Source organism: Macrotis lagotis, chromosome 4 (genome assembly GCF_037893015.1).
Source record: "Macrotis lagotis isolate mMagLag1 chromosome 4, bilby.v1.9.chrom.fasta, whole genome shotgun sequence".
Classification (NCBI taxonomy): Eukaryota; Metazoa; Chordata; class Mammalia; order Peramelemorphia; family Peramelidae; genus Macrotis; species Macrotis lagotis.
Genome location: NC_133661.1, coordinates 252,630,384 through 252,648,705, shown reverse-complemented (window position 1 = coordinate 252,648,705; position 18,322 = coordinate 252,630,384). Strand labels below are relative to the sequence as shown.

Below are 18,322 nucleotides of genomic sequence, written 5' to 3'. Positions count from 1 at the left end.
GTTAAATAATATGAGGGAATTAAGCTCTGACTTTAGAAGCATAAAGACTTGACTTCACAGACTACCTAAGAGCCAACAAACTATGTGAGCCCAAGGAAGTTATTCAAACTCATTTAGCCTCAGTTTTCTCATCTGTAAAATGGGGAGTGAGAATAATAGCACCTGCCCCACAGGATTATTATGAGATCAAATAAAATACCATAATTAAATGAACTCTGTAAGTCTATAAACTAGCTAGTATTATTATATAAGATTCCTTGATATTATACAAGATTCCTGCAACCAGAAATAACTCTATTCATTGATCATTTAATAACCAATATCAAGCAAGAAATAAAAAGGAAGATATATGCTCACCAAAGTTGCTTGCCACTTTCATGAAAGAGGTCAAGTGAAAAATCTAAATTGCAAAGGAAGGTCATGTAGATGATAAGATTCACCCAACAGAATGACATTGAGTCAAGTACATCAAACCTTAAAACTCTAGAGGGCCTGCTAGGTGAAATCTTTAACTACTCAAAGGATTTTGGCTTAGTTTTACATGCAGGAAAGAAAAGATGGATAGATTTAAATTTTAAATTATTTAAATTATTTAAATACAGATTTAACTAAAAGGAGGGCAGTTTTAATAATATTTGGAAAGTTATATAGTACAATTAAAAGATCTCAGGATGTTTCTTATATTCAAAACAATTTTTTTTTTTCACACAAGAAGTCTCCTGAGGTTGTTCTTTGGCATGGTATGGAACACCATGAATGCAAGAAACCAACACTTCAAGTGACCCTCCTAAGCAATGGAAAGATGCACAGTGGAAATTCTTGTTTGTCTTTCATTTTTGAAGAGGATGAATGACATTATGGGCTAATGTTTTGACTTGTGCTTGAATTGGCTTTAAGCAAATGAGAGTTACACAAAGTCATCAGCTTCACTCTGTTAAAGAATCATCAGAACAGAGCCAAGATGGTGGCAGGAGAACAGCCTTTCTTAAGAGGTCTCTCCACAGAAAGAGCCAGTGAGGCAATTTTCCAAACCAAGGTAACCTGGAAAATAGTGGGAGGACTCTGTTCCATGGAGTTGCCCGGGGCATCATCATGCCTGAGTGAAGGAACTTTAGTCTTCTGGGAACAGCCCCAGGGCACCTGGGTCCCTGGGAGCCCCGGCTCCCAGCAGCAGAAGCAGTTTCCTGACATGCCACCCCAGAGAGAACCAAGAACAACTTGGAAGATCAGCAGGGAGACCTCTGCCAGAGCATGCATGAAGAGCAGGCCAGTATGGCCCTCCTCAGCACAGCCCTCAGCACAGCCCTCAGCACAGCCCTCAGTGCAGCCAGATCCCAGGAAAGGAAAGCAAGCCCACAGAGCTTCCCAGCAGGGAGCTACCCAGCAGCTGTTCCCTGAGCATTCAGGGAGACTGTTGAGGTCTGTCCTCTGTTCCTGGGAAAGGAATCTGGAACTTTCAACACATTCAGACCCTGGTCACAGTCCGGAGGCCCCCATAGAGCAAGGACCTTCCTTACAGCCCCAGGGCATAGGGATGAGCTTGTGATCATTCACAGACTAGGAGAGCAGTCAGAGCCTCCCATGAGACCTTGAAGGAACTGAGGTCCTTGCAGGGGTGTCCCAATAATACACAAAAGCTCAGGAAGTACCCCAAAACCAGCACAGGCTAGGGAAATGAGCAAACAGAAAAAAAGGAAACTGACCATACTCAATTACTTTGGTCCCATGGAGGATCAAAACATACACTCTGCGACTTCTGGCCAAGATGGCAGAGAGAAGACAGGCACAGTTCTAAAGTCTCCTGATCTTTGCCCATCTATCATATGAAAAAAACCTCTTAACAGATGTTGGGGGCGGGGGGAAGAGGCTTGGCGGTCGCTTAGCGGGGGAAACATAATCACCTTATAAGGGAATGTTACAGAACTCGGCCCCTCATTGAGTAAGAGTTCATGGGAGGGAGGACAGAGGGGATAAAAGTGTCTGCTGAGAGGTTGGGCGAGAGCGGGATGTGATCACAGAAGAATAAAGACTCATTAATCCACCTCAGGCACTCTGTCTGGTTCTTCCCCCATCAAAGAGTGGGGGCCGGAGGTACCCCGAAGACTCATCATGCGTTGGACTGGTGAGTAAGAGGACGGACTAGCATAAAGAAGCCGGCGTTGTAAATAAAAACCCGGCAAGTGGCACCCGGAACAGGGACCTGATTTTGCTAGGGAACGTCTGAATCCGCTGGTCGGATTCTCCAGACAGCCTCGGTCGTTTCCGACCGGGAGGAAGGAGAGGGCGTTTACTCTCAGATATTGCCTGAAGGACATATCCCTATTGTGTTGACTATGCTTCCTTTCTCTTCCCTTTCTCCTTCTGCTCTAATCACGCTCCTTGCCGTGCTGGCCTGTCTGATTGTGCCCTGCTGCCTCCTTCTCTTTTGCCGAACGGGAATTTTCCAGTTCTGCCACCTGTTAGGATTGCAGCCTCGGCTAGTAGACAGCATGGGGGGCCGGAATAGTATTCCCGCCTTTCAGCCGGAGGAGAAAGGGGTCGTTGCAGCGCAGCTTTATAAACTCTGCGCTAAGCATGGCTGTAAATTACCTATCAAGACGTGCCGTGCTTTTGTTGAGAATATCTGGAACATCTGCCCTTGGGTGCAACATAGTGGGATCCAACCAGGTAAATGGAAGGTGGTAGGGCAGCAGATGGCCTCCTATGATGACACCTGCCCGGGAAAACTGACCCCTGAGGATTTTACAGTGTATAAGATAGTGGATGCAGCCCTGCATCCCCAGAAGGTGACTTTGGCACGACCAATCAGCACTCAGGTGGGTAGCTCGTTGGCGGGATCGGATTCAGAGAGCTCAGAGGAAGAGGGAAGGCCACCCCCTCCCCTGTATCCATGGGAGGAACTTAGAAGAAACAATGGGGGAACAAGGGGCCCCCAGGGAGAAGAAAATGCCGCATGCCCCTCCTTACCGAGACAGAATGAAAAGGGGGAGGGCGATGAATGTGGCACACTTAGAGATTCAGGGCCGGAAGTTTCCGAGCGCGGGAAGGGAGGGGTGCAAACAGTCCTCAGGGGTGGCAGGAAGAGGAGCGTGAGTAGGTGGGACCGGGAGGCTGCTGACGAGGAGGGAGAAGTCCGCGCTGATTGGACAGCTGCCGTGCCCCAGACTTGGCGGCCCAGCCAGGAAACAGAGGCAAAAAATCCCCCGTGTTCCTTGTCCGCCCTTCAGAGATCCCCTCAAGGTCTCCGCCCATCCGGACATGGATGCCTTGAATGGCTATACCCCCGGACCACTAAGAGCATCATCCGGGACCGGTGGGAGGCCCTGGCCTTATTTTGCCTTCAGGCCTCAGAGCGATGCCAGCGTCTCTTTGGCCTCTTGCCTGTCCTCAACTTTACCCTCCCAGAGGAGGTGACCCACTCGCTAGTTGATAGATCTATCGCTTGGGCCACTGTCCTGACTACCCTCTCTCAGACCAGACTCACGCCACCTCCCGTGGTTAGAGTGTTCGCTGAACTGCACCTTTCCCGCCCGCGCCCTCTAGTGTCCCCAGAACCAGTGACCGGCCCTAATGTCTTCACTGACGCTACCAGGTTGGGCCGTGCTGTGGTCCATGACCCTGCTAGACCCGCCACCTGGATTTTTGATACCCCCTTTGACTCCACTCAGAAGAATGAACTATATGCTATACTTCAGGCTTTCCGTCTCTACAGAGACACCCCTTTTAATCTTATTACTGACAGTATGTATTGTGCCATGCTAATCCCTCGTTTAGAAGATGCCTTCATTTCCTCGACTTCTTCCATTAGCCCACTCCTTATACAGCTGCAATCCTCCCTCCGTGATAGAAACCACCCCCTGTTTGTTCTTCACGTGCGCTCTCACGTTTCTTCCACCGGCCCCATATTCCAGGGCAATGCGGAGGCAGATAGGGCTCTCTTGTTAAACCTGTCCACACCTGCCCAGCTGGCACATGGTAAGTATCACTTGTCATCCAGGTCGCTCCGGCGCCTATACAGCATTCCCCGGAAGGAGGCTCGCCAAATTGTGCGCTCCTGCACTTCTTGTGCTCCCTTTAGACAAGCCCTCCCCGCGGAGGGGTCTAACCCACGTGGGGACGGCCCCAATGCTCTTTGGCAGATGGACATTACTCACCTGGGTCGTAAGTACATCCATGTCTCGGTGGACACCTTCTCCTCCTTCACCTTCGCCTCTCTACAGCCAGGAGAAGCGGTTAAACACGTTCTCTCACATCTATATGCCCAGATGGCTGTCTTAGGCGTCCCCTCGGCTATCAAAACCGATAATGGGCCCGCCTACACCTCGAGAGCCTTTGCTTCCTTTTGCAAAGAATTTTCCATTTCCCATTCCACCGGGATCCCTTACAATCCCACTGGCCAAGCTTTGGTAGAAAGAGCAAATCGCACACTCAAAACTACGCTCTTTAAACAGAAAGGGGGAGTTGGCAGGTCACTGACCCATTCAGACCTGTCTCAGGTACTATTTACCATGAATTTCCTACAAGTCAGGGATGACGGCACTACAGCCGCCCAGAGATTTTTCTCCCCAAAAGGACATGCTAAGAAAGAACCAACGCTCCTGCCCTCTCCCACCAAGGCCCTACCAGGCTCTAAAGTCATGTGGAGAGATGAAGAGGGAGGTTGGCATGGCCCTGTAACGGTAAAGAACAGAAGACAGGGCCACCTGTCATTTCATCCCGAGGATAAGATAGAAGAGCCAGAAAGATGGCTCCCTGTTTACAAGATAAGAGACCTTGATTAATGCCCAACCCTACGGGGTGAGAGGAATTTCTTCCTTTTTCAGGCCTTCTGATCGTCGTAGGGATCCTTGGAGGTGCTCCATCTGAAGGAAATCCGACATGGGGAATACTCCGAGTTATTCCCTCTCCCCTTCCGGTAGCACGGAACTCCCCGATCTACCCTCGCCTGCTAGTGACCAATACATCGATGGGGCTCCCTTCTGCATATATGGACCCCGCTGAAGCACCGGTCCAGAACTCCTTCTGCTGGGACCTGAACAACTCCCTATGTTTCGACATCGGGGAAGAAAATCGGTCCTGGAACTTCAACTCCACAGGGCAGAACGATTTTAACTATAGCACTGCCCCGACTGACCCCTGCGTCGGCCTTTTCCCGCAGACGACTGTCAGCCCAGCAGGGACAAAAAAGGGGACCCAGCTCCGAGGCCTTCTGGGTTGGCGACCCCTGGTGAATCAAACTCAACGGGACTTCACGATTCCTCGGTGGGGCCCCTCATGTGTGGCCACAGGGGAAGACATCGAGGATCCCATACCATGGAGGGATTGCCAGATGGCGGGAGGATACCCCCTTGAGGGTGAACAAGGACGCTGATTCTGGGAATCACCCTACTTGTTGTCTGTTTCTGCCGCCTAGCTAGGCGACAGAGGGGCTATATGCTTCTTACTCAGAAAGCCTTCATGGCCATGGAGATGGGGGAGGATCCCCAAGTCTGGCTAGCCGCCATGCATGACATGTGACACCTAGGGGTAAGACGAGGTAAACCCCAAGACGGGCAACCTCTCCTAACCCAGCCACCTAAGACAGGCCCTGAGGGTGTCGGGCGCCTAGGACGGGCAAGGTCCTGGGTTGAAGGAGATGACCTAAGACAGGGTTCCTCGCCCCCGGCTATCAGAGGCCAGTAGAAATGACACCGCTTAAGGCTAACCTCAGCACCGCTTAAGGTCACACCAAGTGATAACCTTGTAAAACAGAAAGGGGGAGATGTTGGGGGCGGGGGAAGAGGCTTGGCGGTCGCTTAGCGGGGGAAACATAATCACCTTATAAGGGAATGTTACAGAACTCGGCCCCTCATTGAGTAAGAGTTCATGGGAGGGAGGACAGAGGGGATAAAAGTGTCTGCTGAGAGGTTGGGCGAGAGCGGGATGTGATCACAGAAGAATAAAGACTCATTAATCCACCTCAGGCGCTCTGTCTGGTTCTTCCCCCATCAAAGAGTGGGGGCCGGAGGTACCCCGAAGACTCATCATGCGTTGGACTGGTGAGTAAGAGGACGGACTAGCATAAAGAAGCCGGCGTTGTAAATAAAAACCCGGCAAACAGAAATCCAACCCACAAAACCCAGAAAGAAAAGCCAGGAGAAAGAACATCTACCTCAGGATTTGTCTCCGGCAGCAGCATTGGCAGAATTCGGGCGGGTGAGTCTGTGCTCAGAGGGTGGTTCAGCCCCAGATCAGCCAGATTAGCAGCTGAAGTGGAGCCAGGAGTCTGAGGCCCCAAGAGCCAGACCTGCTGGATCAGTGGTGGGGCTAGACAGCGGGGGCTTGAGTCAGCTAGGGAGCAGAGGCACTGGTGTTGGTGCTGTCCCTCTAGAGCTTGCCGACAGGGCAGGGGGAAGAGTTCCAGTGTAGGAGAGCTGCAGACACCATCTCTGGGCTCCTCTGGTCTGAGGAACTCTAAGTCCATGCCTCTATTACAGCTGAGGCCTCTTCCCAAAACAAACATTTGCAGACTAATTCTGCCTCAGGCCCACGTGTGTGAGCAGAAGAATCAGCCCAGCTGACAATCCAGAGAGGAATGACCTCAGGCTAGAGTAAAGCCCACCATTGATTGAAGGCAAAAGAATTCAATAGCTCCAACCCTTCCCTTCAAGCAAAGGGAGAAGGCCTCAATCAAGGTCACAGACACTCCAGAGAAAGCAATCAACACCTCCTATTGGCAAGGCAGAGAAATTGAACTCAGTGAGTAAAGCCTTTACCATCCCAAGCCCCTGTGAACCAACCCCTCTCCAACTCAAGGTCTTAGCAAAATGAAGAAGGGTCAGCAGAAAGGTGGATCCATAGAAAAATTCTTGGAAGGGAAAGACCCTAACTCAGAAAGACCTGGAACCTCTGAGGAGAATACAATCTGTTCTTCAGCACAGAAAGACTTCCTTGAAGAAATAAGGAAGGAGCTTAAATATCAACTGGAAAATTTGGAAGAGACAATTAATACCATGCAACAAGAAAACAAATCCTTAGAAAATACAATTGGATAAATACAAAAGGAGAATAAATCTCTCAGATCCTCAATTGGACAATTACAAAAATGAGAATAAATCTCTCACATCATCAGTTGGACAAATACAAAATGAGAATAATTCTCTCAGATCCTCAATTGGGCAAATGCAAAAAGAAAATAATTCTCTCAAAACCTCATTTGGTCAAATGGAAAGCTCTTTCAAAAGTAGAATTGACCAATTGGAAAATGAGTTGCCAAAGGTTAATGAAGAAAACTCCTCCCTAAAAAAAAGAATGGAGTCTGCAGAAACTAATGACTCCATGAGACAGCAAGAGCCAGTAAACAAAATCAAAAAATAGAAAAAATAAAAGAAAATGTAAAATACCTCATCAACAAAACCACTGACCTTGAAAATAGATCGAGGAGGGGCAACCTGAGAATTATAGAACTTCCTGAAAACATTGAAGAGAAAAAAAGCTCGGACTTAATATTACGGAATCTAGTGATGGAAAACTGCCCAGATATCATGGAACCAGAGGGCAAACTAGTTATTGAAAGAATACATTGATCCCCTCCAGAAAAACATCCTAAAATGAAAACACCAAGGAATGTTGTGTCCAAATTTCAGAACTATCAGATAAAAGAGAAAATCCTACAAGCAGCCAGAAAGAAACAATTTAAATATCAAGGAGCCACAGTAAGGATCACGCAAGACCTGGCTGCATCAACATTAAAGGATCGAAGGGCCGGGAACCAGACATTTCAAAGAGCAAGGGAGCTGGGAATGCAGCCAAGAATCAACTATCCCACAAAGCTGACCCTTCTCTTTCAGGGAAAAAGATGGATATTTAATGAAATGGAAGATTTCCAAAAATTCCTCATGAAAAGAGCAGAGCTAAATAGAAAATTTGGACAACAAATAGGAGGTTCAAGAGACACATGAAAAGGTAAAAGGGGGGGGGCAGAAAAAGGAAATAAACTGCTATCCAGTAAGTTGAAATTGGCTATATCCCAGCATGGGGGATAAAGATTCTCATAAGTCTTGAGAATTTGTAACTCTAACAGAGAGAATATACCTAGCCAGAAATAATGGACATTCATGATCTATCCATGAGACTGCTATCTAATGGGATGTAACTGGCTTTAACCCCACTTGGGAGAAAGACTCTTAACAACTCTATTAGATAGAATATACTTAGCTAGAAGTGACAGATACTCAGAATTTTCCATGACTCAGATAGAATGATCTAAAAAACAACACTACCTCCTTAAAAAGAGGGACAGGAAAGAGAAAGGAGGAGGGAGGGGATTGAATGGGGGTAAATCTCATTACACTAAGAGGTACAGAATATGTATGGTAATAGAGGGGAAGAAGGGAGCAGATGAGAAACACCTGAATCTTCTTCTCATCAGACTTGGCTTAAAGTCAACCTACACATACTCAGTTAACTTATAAAACATCTAACCTTTCAAGTATTAAAAGAGGAAAAGGGAGGGGGTGACGGAGAAAGGGAAGGGGAGTGGGAAAAAACGGGGGAACCAACAAAAGGAAGGGAATGGAAAAGGGAAAAAGGGAAAGGGGAAAGAAAGGGGAGGGGGTGATATAGGAAGGCAAACACACTGAAGGGGGTGGTATTCAGAAACAAAATACTGGGGAATATGGATAAAGGGGGGGAAAGAGGGAAAATACAAACAGAGGGAAGATAGCACAGAGGGCAATAAAGAATTAGTAATCATAACCTTGAATGTGAATGGGATGAACTCTCCCTTAAAACGTAAACAAATAGCAGAGTGGATTAAAAACCAAAATCCTACAATATGCTGCTTACAAGAAACTCATCTGAAGCATAGAGATACATATAGAGTAAAGGTAAAAGGTTAGAGCAAAATATATTTTGTTTCAGCTGAAGTAAAAAAAAATCAGGGGTAAGCAGCAGCAAAAATAGATAGTGTGAAAAGAGATAAGGAAGGAAACTTTATCCTCCTAAAAGGTACCATAGACAATAAAGTTATTTCAATACTGAATATATATGCACCCAGTGGGATACCATCCAAATTCTTAGAGGAGAAGCTGAAAGAACTGCAGGAAGACATAGATAGCAAAACTCTACTAGTGGGAGATCTCAACCTCCCACTCCCAGATCTAGATAAATCGAATCATAAAATAAACAAGAAAGAAGTTAAGGAGGTAAATCGATTGTTAGAAAAATTAGATATGGTAAATTTATAGAGGAAATTGAATGGGGATAGAAAGGAATATACCTTTTTCTCTGCAGTACATGGAACTTATACAAAAATTTACCATGTACTAGGACATAAAAATCTAATGATCAACTGCAGAAAGGCAGAAATAGTGAATACATCTTTCTCAGATCACAATGAAATAAAAGTCATATGCAGTATTGGGCCAAGGAGATACAGACACAGAACAAAATTGAAACTGAATAACCACATTTTAAAAAATGAGTGGACCAAAAAACAAATTATAGAAAGAATTAACCATTTTATCCTAGATAATGATAATAAAGAAACAACATACCAAAACCTATGGGATTCATTCAAAGAAACTCTCAGGAGATATGTTATAGCTTTAAATGCTTATATGAATAAATTGGATAAAGAGGAAATGAATGAACTAAGCATGCAACTAAAAAAATTAGAGAAAGAACAAATCAAAAATCCCCAATTAAATACCAAATTAGAAATTCTAAAAATTAAAGGAGAAATCAATAAAATCAAAAGCAAAAAACTATTGAATTAATAAATAAAACCAAAAGTTGGTATTATGAAAAAACCAATAAAATTGATAAATCTCTGGTCAATTTGATTTAAAAAAAAAGGAAAAAGAAAACCAAATTGCTAGTATCATAAATGAAAAAGGTGAACTCACCACCAATGAGGAGGAAATTAAATTAATAATTTGGGAATTATTTTGCCCAACTCTATGCCAATAAATTTGATAATCTAAGTGAAATGGATGAATATTTACAAAAATATAAGTTGCCCAGATTAAATGAAGAAGAGATTAAATACCTAAACAACCCTATCTCAGAAAAAGAAATTTGACAAGCTATCATTGAACTCCCTAAGAAAAAATCTCCAGGGCCTGATGGATTCACAAGTGAATTCTACCAAACTTTTAAGGAACAATTAGTTCCACTTCTATATGAACTCTTTGGAAAAATAGGGGAAGATGGAACTCTGCCTAACTCTTTCTATGAAACCAAGATGGTGCTGATACCTAAATCAGGAAGAGTTAAAACAGAGAAAGAAAATTATAGACCTATCTCCCTGATGAATATAGATGCAAAAATCTTAAATACAATCTTAGCAAAAGGATTACAACAAGTAATCACTAGGATAATACATTATGATCAAGTAGGATTTATTCCAGGAATGCTGGGTTGGTTCAATACTAGGAAAACTGTTAGTATAATCAATTATATCAACAACAAACCTATCAGAAATTATATAATTATATCAATAGATGCTGAAAAGCTTTTGACAAAATACAGCATCCATTCCTACTAAAAACACTAGAGAGTGTAGGAATAAATGGAGTGTTCCTTAGAATAATTAACAGTATCTATCTGAAACCATCAACAAGCATTATATTCAATGGGGAGAGGCTAGAGGCATTCCCAATAAGATCAGGGGTGAAACAAGGGTGCCCATTATCACCACTACTATTCAATATTGTATTAGAAATGTTAGCTTCAGCAATTAGAGAAGAAAAAGAAATTGAAGGAATTAGAATTGGGAAGGAAAAGACAAAACTCTCACTCTTTGCAGATGATATGATGGTCTACCTAGAGAATCCCAAGAAGTCCTCCAAAAAACTACTGGAAACAATTAGCAATTTTAGCAAAGTTGCAGGTTATAAAATAAACCCTCATAAATCCTCAACTTTTATATATATATATATAATATATATATATATATGTATATACATACATATAAATATTTATATGTATGTATATATGACTAGCAAGATACAGCAGGAAGAGCTAGAAAGAGAAATCCCATTCAAAGTAACCTCAGACAATATAAAATACCTGGGAGTCTATTTGCCAAGGCTCAAACTTTTTGAAAACAATTATAAAACACTTCTGACACAAATTAAATAAGGTTTAAATAACTGGGCAAATATCAACTGCTCATAGATAGGTAGAGCTAATATAATAAAAATGACAATTCTACCAAAACTAAACTATCTGTTTAGTACCCTACCAATCAAAATTCCAAAAAATTATTTTAATGAATTAGAAAAAGTGCTAAGTAAATTCATAGGGAGAAATAAAAAGTCAAGAATTTACAGAGATTCAATGGAAAAAAGTGCAAAAGAAGGTGGCTTAGCCCTACCAGATCTAAAATTATATTATAAAGCATCAGTCATCAAAACTGTTTGGTATTGGCTAAGAAATAGAGCGGTGGACCAGTGGAATAGACTAGGTGTAAAAGCAGGAGATGATTATAGTAAGCTGCTGTTTGATAAACCCGAAGAGTCCAGCTATTGGGATAAAAACTCCTTCTTTGATGAAAACTGCTGGAATAATTGGAAGTTAGTATGGAAGAAATTTAGATTAGACCAACACCTAAAACCCTTTACCAAGATAAGATCCAAATGGTTACAGGACTTAGACATAAAAAACAATACTATAAGCAAATTAGAAGATTAAGGACTAGTTTACCTGTCAGATCTATGGAAAGGGGAGCAGTTTATGACTAAGGAAGAGTTGGAGAACATCACCAAAAACCAACTAGATGATTTCTGTTACATTAAATTAAAAAGCTTTTGCACAGATAAAACCACTGTAACCAAGATCAAAAGAAATGTAGTAAACTGAGAAACAATCTTTACAACTAGTGATTCTGACAAAGGACTCGTTTCTAAAATATACAGAAAACTGAGTCATATTTTTAAAACAAAAAACCATTCCCCAATTAACAAATGGTCAAAGTATATGCAAAGGCAATTTACAGATGAGGAGATAAAAGCAATCCATAGCCATATGAGAAATTGCTCTAAATCATTAATTATTAGAGAAATGCAAATTAAAGCATCTATGAGGTAACCTCACACCTCTCAGATTGGCCAATATGACCAGAAAGGATAATTATCATTGTTGGAAAGGTTGGGAAATCTGGGACACTATTACACTGTTGGTGGAGCTGTGAACTCATTCAACCTTTCTGGAGAGCTATTTGGAACTATGCCCAAAGGGCAACAAAAATATGCATACCCTTTGAGCCAGAAATATCACTACTGGGTCTATATCCTGAAGAGATGATGAAAAAAGGGTAAAAACATCACTTGTACAAAAATATTTATAGCAGCCCTCCTGTTTGTGGTGGCAAAGAATTGGAAATCAAGTAAATGTCCTTCAATTGGGGAATGGCTTAGCAAACTATGATATATATATATATATATATATATATATATATATATATATATATATATATATATATATGTATGTATATGTATGTATGTATATGTCATGGAACACTATTGTTCTATTAGAAACCAGGAGGGATGAGATTTTAGGGAAGCCTGGAGGATTTTGCATGAACCGATGCTGAGTGAGATGAGCAGAACCAGAAAAACACTGTATACCCTAACAGCAATATGGGAGTGATGATCAACCTTGAAGGACTAGCTCATTCCATCAGTGCAACAATCAGGAACAATTTTGGGCTGTCTGCAAAGGAGAGTGCCATCTGTATCCAGATAAGGAGCTGTAGAGTTTGAACAGAGTTCAAGGATATTCCCTTTAATTTAGAAAAAAAAAACAGATATCTTATTGTCTGATCTTGTTATCTCTTAGACTTCTCTCTTCTTTAAGGATATGATTTCTCTCTCATAACACTCAACATGGAAACAAAGTAAAAACTGACAGATTGCTTTCCGTGGGGGGGGGGGGGGGAGTTGGGGGGAGGGAAGTAAGATGGGGGAAAATTGTAAAATTCAAATAACATCTTTAATAAAAATAAATTTAAAAGAAAAAAACATGCACTCTGAAGATGAGAAAGTTCAAGCTTCTGCATCTAAAGACTCCAAGAAATAAAGAAGTTGTGTTCAGGCTATGACAGAGCTCAAAAAAGATTTTGAACATCAAGTAAGGGAGGTAGAAGAAAAATTGGGAAGAGAAATGAGAGAGATGTAGAAAAGACATGACAATGAAGTCAGCAGCTTAGTCAAGGAAATTCAAAAAAAATGCTGAAGAAAATAACATATTAAAAACCAGTTTAGAGGGCGCTCCTGTGGGGCCAGACTCCGGCCCCGGCCCCGGCCCCGGCCCAGGCCCAGCCAGGGCAGCCCCGGGGGCCCCGTGCAAGCCGAGCCCCCCGGGGAATGGCCTCCTCCTCCAGGCATCCCGAGCCTACGCAGACAAGAAAGCAGCCCAGTCCAGCCAAATGGATGATCTGCCTTCCTCCATGCTGCTGAAAGATTATCAAAATGTCCCTGGAATTGACAAGGTAGATGATGTTGTAAAAAGACTCTTGTCTCTGGAAATGGCCAACCAGAAGGAGAAAATGAAGATAAAGACAGAACAGTTGCTAAACAAGATCACAGTAAACCCAGAAGATATCACATCCCTGTAAGCTCGAGTTATAAAACTGACCGTCAAGATCCGGAACTATGAAGAACACATGCAGAAGCATCATAAGGACAAGGCTCACAAGCGATCCCTGCTTATGACCATTGACCAGAGAAAGAAGCTACTCAAAAAACTTCAACAGACCAACTTTGAGGTGTTTGAGAAGACCTGCAAAGATCTGGGCATCAAGTACACATTTCCTCCTCTGTATTACTGGCCAGAGCATCGATGATGGACGGCTAAGAAGGCTTTTTGTATTAGGGTTTTCCAGGAGGCACAGAAGCTGAAGAACTTGAAGAAGCAAGAAGAAGCACTAAAATGTGAAGCAACAAAGAGACCGGAGAGTCAGGAAACTCCCATTTAATAGCCCAGGCTCCACTAATCATGTGGCACTTTATTAAATACAAAAAAAGTTAAGTTAAAATTTTGTCATCCTTATGTCCTGGCATAATATGAAGAAGGACAGAGTTGAAGACTTGAGAAAAGAGAAAGAGACTTCACCATGTATGTACCTGAAGACTCTTGTGAGGTCCATACACATGGACACAGGCATGCTGACTCCCAGGAGGCAAGAATGCAACCCAACTAGTTTTGTTTTTGCAGTGTCCAGAATGGTTGAGTGTTTTAATAAATGATATAAGAAGTCAAAAAAAACCAGTTTAAGTCAAATGGATAAAACAGTTCAAAAAGTCATTGAGGAGAAGAATGCTTTAAAAAGCATAATTGCTCAGATGGATAAAAGGGATAAGAAAGCTCTCTGAAGTAAACAAATCCTCCAAATGTAGAATGGAACTAAAGGACAAGAATTCAAGACACAAGAATTCAACACCAAAAGAATAAAAACCAAGAAGAGAATGTGAAATATCTCATTGAAAAATAACTGATCTGGAAAACAGATCCAAAAAGATAATTTTAAAATTACTGGGCTACCTGAAAGTCATGATCAGGAAGAGAGACTTGACTTCACTTTTAAAGAATTTCTACAGGAAAATTGCCCTGATGTCCTGGAAGCAGAGGGTAAAACAGAAATTGAGAGAATCCACCAATCTCCTCCAGAAAGAGATCCAAAAAAAAACAACCCCCAGGAATAATATGGCCAAGTTCCAGAACCCCTAAGTAAAAGAGAAAATATTACAAGCAGCCAGAAGGACACAATTCAAATATCATGGAGCTACAGACTTAGCAGCAACTATATTAAGAATTCATAGGGCTTGGAATATAATATTCCAGAAGGCAAATGAGCTTGGAAGGCAACCAAGAATCAACTACCCAGCAAAACTGAACATCCTCTTCCAGAGGAAAAGATGGACTTTCAATGAAACAGGGGAATTTCAAATGTTCCTGTTGAAACAGACAGAACTGAAAAGAATGTTTGATCTCCATGTACAGGATTCAGGTGAAGCAGAGAGAGGGTGAATGAGAAGGGTAAATTATGAGGGCTTTAATGATGAACTGCATGTATTCCTGCATGGAAAGATGCTATAGATAATACTCATATGAACCTTCTTATTTATTAGAGCAGTTAGAAGGAGGTTTTATAGTCAAGATACAAGAGAGAGCTGAATTTGAAGGTATAATATATTATAAAAATGGAGTCAATGAGTGAAAGGGAAATGTACTGGGAGTAAGAGAAATGAGAGGTAGGATAGACTAAGCTATTTCATGTAAAAGAGTCAAGAAATAGCTTTTTGCAATGGTGTGGAAGAAGGGAAGGCGAAAGGGAATGAGGAAGCCTTCATTCTCATCAGAAATGGCTCAGAGAGGAAATAGCATATACACTCAATAGGGTATAGAAATATAGAAGAAAATGAGAGAAGGGGGACAGGGGGTGGGGAGGGAGGATGTGTGTGATAGAGGAGAAGGTGGATCATAGGAGAGGATAATCACACATTTTCCTTTTTACTTTTTGCAAGGTGGTAGGATTGGGTAGCCTGTCTGGGACCACAGGGCTGGGTGATTGCTGGGTCTCTGGTGTGAGACGAAGGCTTGGGGTCTCTTGGCCCCAGGACTGATGCCCTGTTTGCTACACCACTTGGCTGCCCCATAGCACATTTTAAAAGAGGGACAGAGTGAAAGGAGAGAGAAAATATAATAGGTGGTAGTGGGGAGGAATGGATGGAGGTAATTACAATCAGCAACAGCAACTATGGAAAAATATGGAAGTAACTTCTCTATGGACTTTTGATAAAAAATGCAGTCCACCTCAGAGACAGAGCTGATAGTATCAGAACACAGACTGAAACACATTTTTTCTCTTACTTTCATTTTATTTCTCATAAGATCTTATATTTTGTGCAGGGAGGAGGTATTATGTTTACTCTTACAACAAGAATATTTTAGTAATGTGGAAATAAAGAAATTTTTTTTTAAATGGAAGGACCAGAAAGGATAATGATCATTGTTGGAAGGGTTGTGGGAAATCTGGGACACTACTACATTGTTGGTGAGCTGTGAACTCATCCAAACTTTCTGGAGAGCAATTTGGAACTAGCCCAAAGGGCAACAAAAATGTGCATACCCTTTGATCCAGAAATACCACTACTGGGTCTATACCCTGAAGAGGTGATGGAAAAAGAGCAAAAATATCACTTGTACAAAAATATTCATAGCAGCCCTGTTTGTAGTGGCAAAGAATTGGAAATCAAGTAAATGTCTTTCAATTGGGGAATGGTTTAGCAAACTGTGGTATATGAATGTCATGGAACACTATTGTTCTATTAGAAACCAGGAGGGATGGGAATTCAAGGGCCTGGAGGGATTTGCATGAAATGATGCTGAGCAAGATGAGCAGAACCAGAAAAACATTGAACACCCTAACAGCACCATAGGGGTGACAACCAACCTTGATGGACTCGCTCATTCCATCAGTGCAACAATCAGGGACAATTTGGGGCTGTCTGCAATGGAGAATACCATCCGTATTCAGAGAAAGAACTGTGGAGTTTGAACAAAGACCAAGGACTGTTACCTTTAATTTAGAAAAAAATGATACCTTATTGTCTGATCTTTCTGTCTCTTATACTTTATGTTTCCTCCTTAAGGATATGATATCTCTCTCATCACATTCAATTTGGATCACTGTATACAATGGAAACAATGTAAAGATTGGCAAATTGCCTTCTGTGGGGGGGAAGTAAGATTAGGGGAAAAATTGTAAGACTCAAATAAAATCTTTAAGTAAAAAAATAAAAATAAAAAAATTAAGGAAATAGAAGGGCATGAGCTATATTTTAAAAAATCATCCAAATTCAGTAGCCAAGAAAGGACAATAATCAGTGTTGGAAAGGATGTGGGAAATCTGGGACACTGATACATTGTTGGTGGAGCTGTGAACTCATCCAACCTTTCTGGAGAGAAATTTGGAATTACACCCAAAGGGCAACAAAAATGTGCATACCCTTTGATCTAGCAATACCACTACTGGGTCTATACCCTGAAGAGATGATGAAAAAGGGTAAAAATATCACTTGTACAAAAATATTCATAATAGCCCTGTTTGTGGTGGCAAAGAATTGGAAATTTAAGTAAACATCCTTCAATTGGGGAATGGCTTAACAAACTGTGGCATGTCATGGAATATACTATTGTTCTATTAGAAACCAGGAGGGATGGGAATGCAGGGAAGCCTGGAGGGATTTGCATTAACTGATGCTGAGTGAGATAAACAGAACCAGAAAAACACTGTACACCCTAACAGCAAGGGGGGGGGGGGTGATGATCAACCTTGATGGACTTGTTCATCTCATCAGTGTAACAATCAGGGACAATTTTAAGCTATCAGCAATGGAGAGTACCATCTGTATCCAGAGAAAGAATTGTGGAGTTTGAACAGAGACCAAGGACTTTACCTTTAATTTTAAAAAACCCAATATCCTATTATGTAAATTTGCTATCTCTTATACTTTATTTTTTTTCCTTAAGGATATGATTTCTCTCTCATCACATTCAACTTAGATCAATATATATCATGGAAACAATGTAAAGACTAACAGACTGCCTTCTGTGGGGGGTGGGGGGAGGGAAGCAAGATTGGGCGGACAAATTATAAAGCTCAAAATAAATAAAATCTTTCTAAGAATTTTTTAAAAAATTTAATAGCCAAAAAAAAGTCAGAATAACTTGTGATGGTCCAGCATGCAGTGACTGACCTGCCATCAATGTCTCACTAAACTCTAAGCACTTCAGATTACCTATTTCAGTTATCTTTATGATAATTGGAACAAATTGTTATCTGTTCATTCCTTGAGGGAAGGATTGTCTTCACTTGCTTGGGGTAGACATCCCCCTAACTTACTGACAGGTTTAAGGTCTGTCAGTTACACTCAACCTGGTTTAATTTGTTTATTGAAACCATTTATCAGGGTATGACTGCTGTGCATGCTAGAGTTTCTTGGAATCATAAGTGAAAAGAGAGAGAGGAAGGGAGGAAGGAGGAAGAAGGAAGGAAGGGAGGGAGGAAGGGAAGAAGGGGGGAGGGAGGGAAGGAAGGAAGGAAGGAAGGAAGGAAGGAAGGAAGGAAGGAAGGAAGGAAGGAAGGAAGGAAGGAGAAAAATTAGCATTAATAAAGAATCTACTATGCTCCAAGTACTGTGTAAAGTATTTTATAAATGTTATATAATGTGATCCTCAAAACAACCCTGGGAAATATTTGTTACTATTATTCCTATTTTACAGGTAAGGAAATTGAAACAGACTGTGTTTAAATGACTTGCCCAGGGCAGCTAGG

The 18,322-nt window shown here is 41.9% G+C and overlaps 1 protein-coding gene and 1 pseudogene across 2 annotated transcripts in view; one reads left to right on the top strand and one right to left on the bottom strand.

The window, feature by feature from the left end:
- LOC141522389 (zinc finger protein DPF3-like) overlaps window positions 1–18,322 on the bottom strand; it is a 547,867-nt gene that overhangs the window by 362,790 nt on the left and 166,755 nt on the right. The window lies entirely within an intron of this gene.
- On the top strand, window positions 1,252–14,190 carry LOC141520498 (small ribosomal subunit protein uS15m-like; annotated as a pseudogene).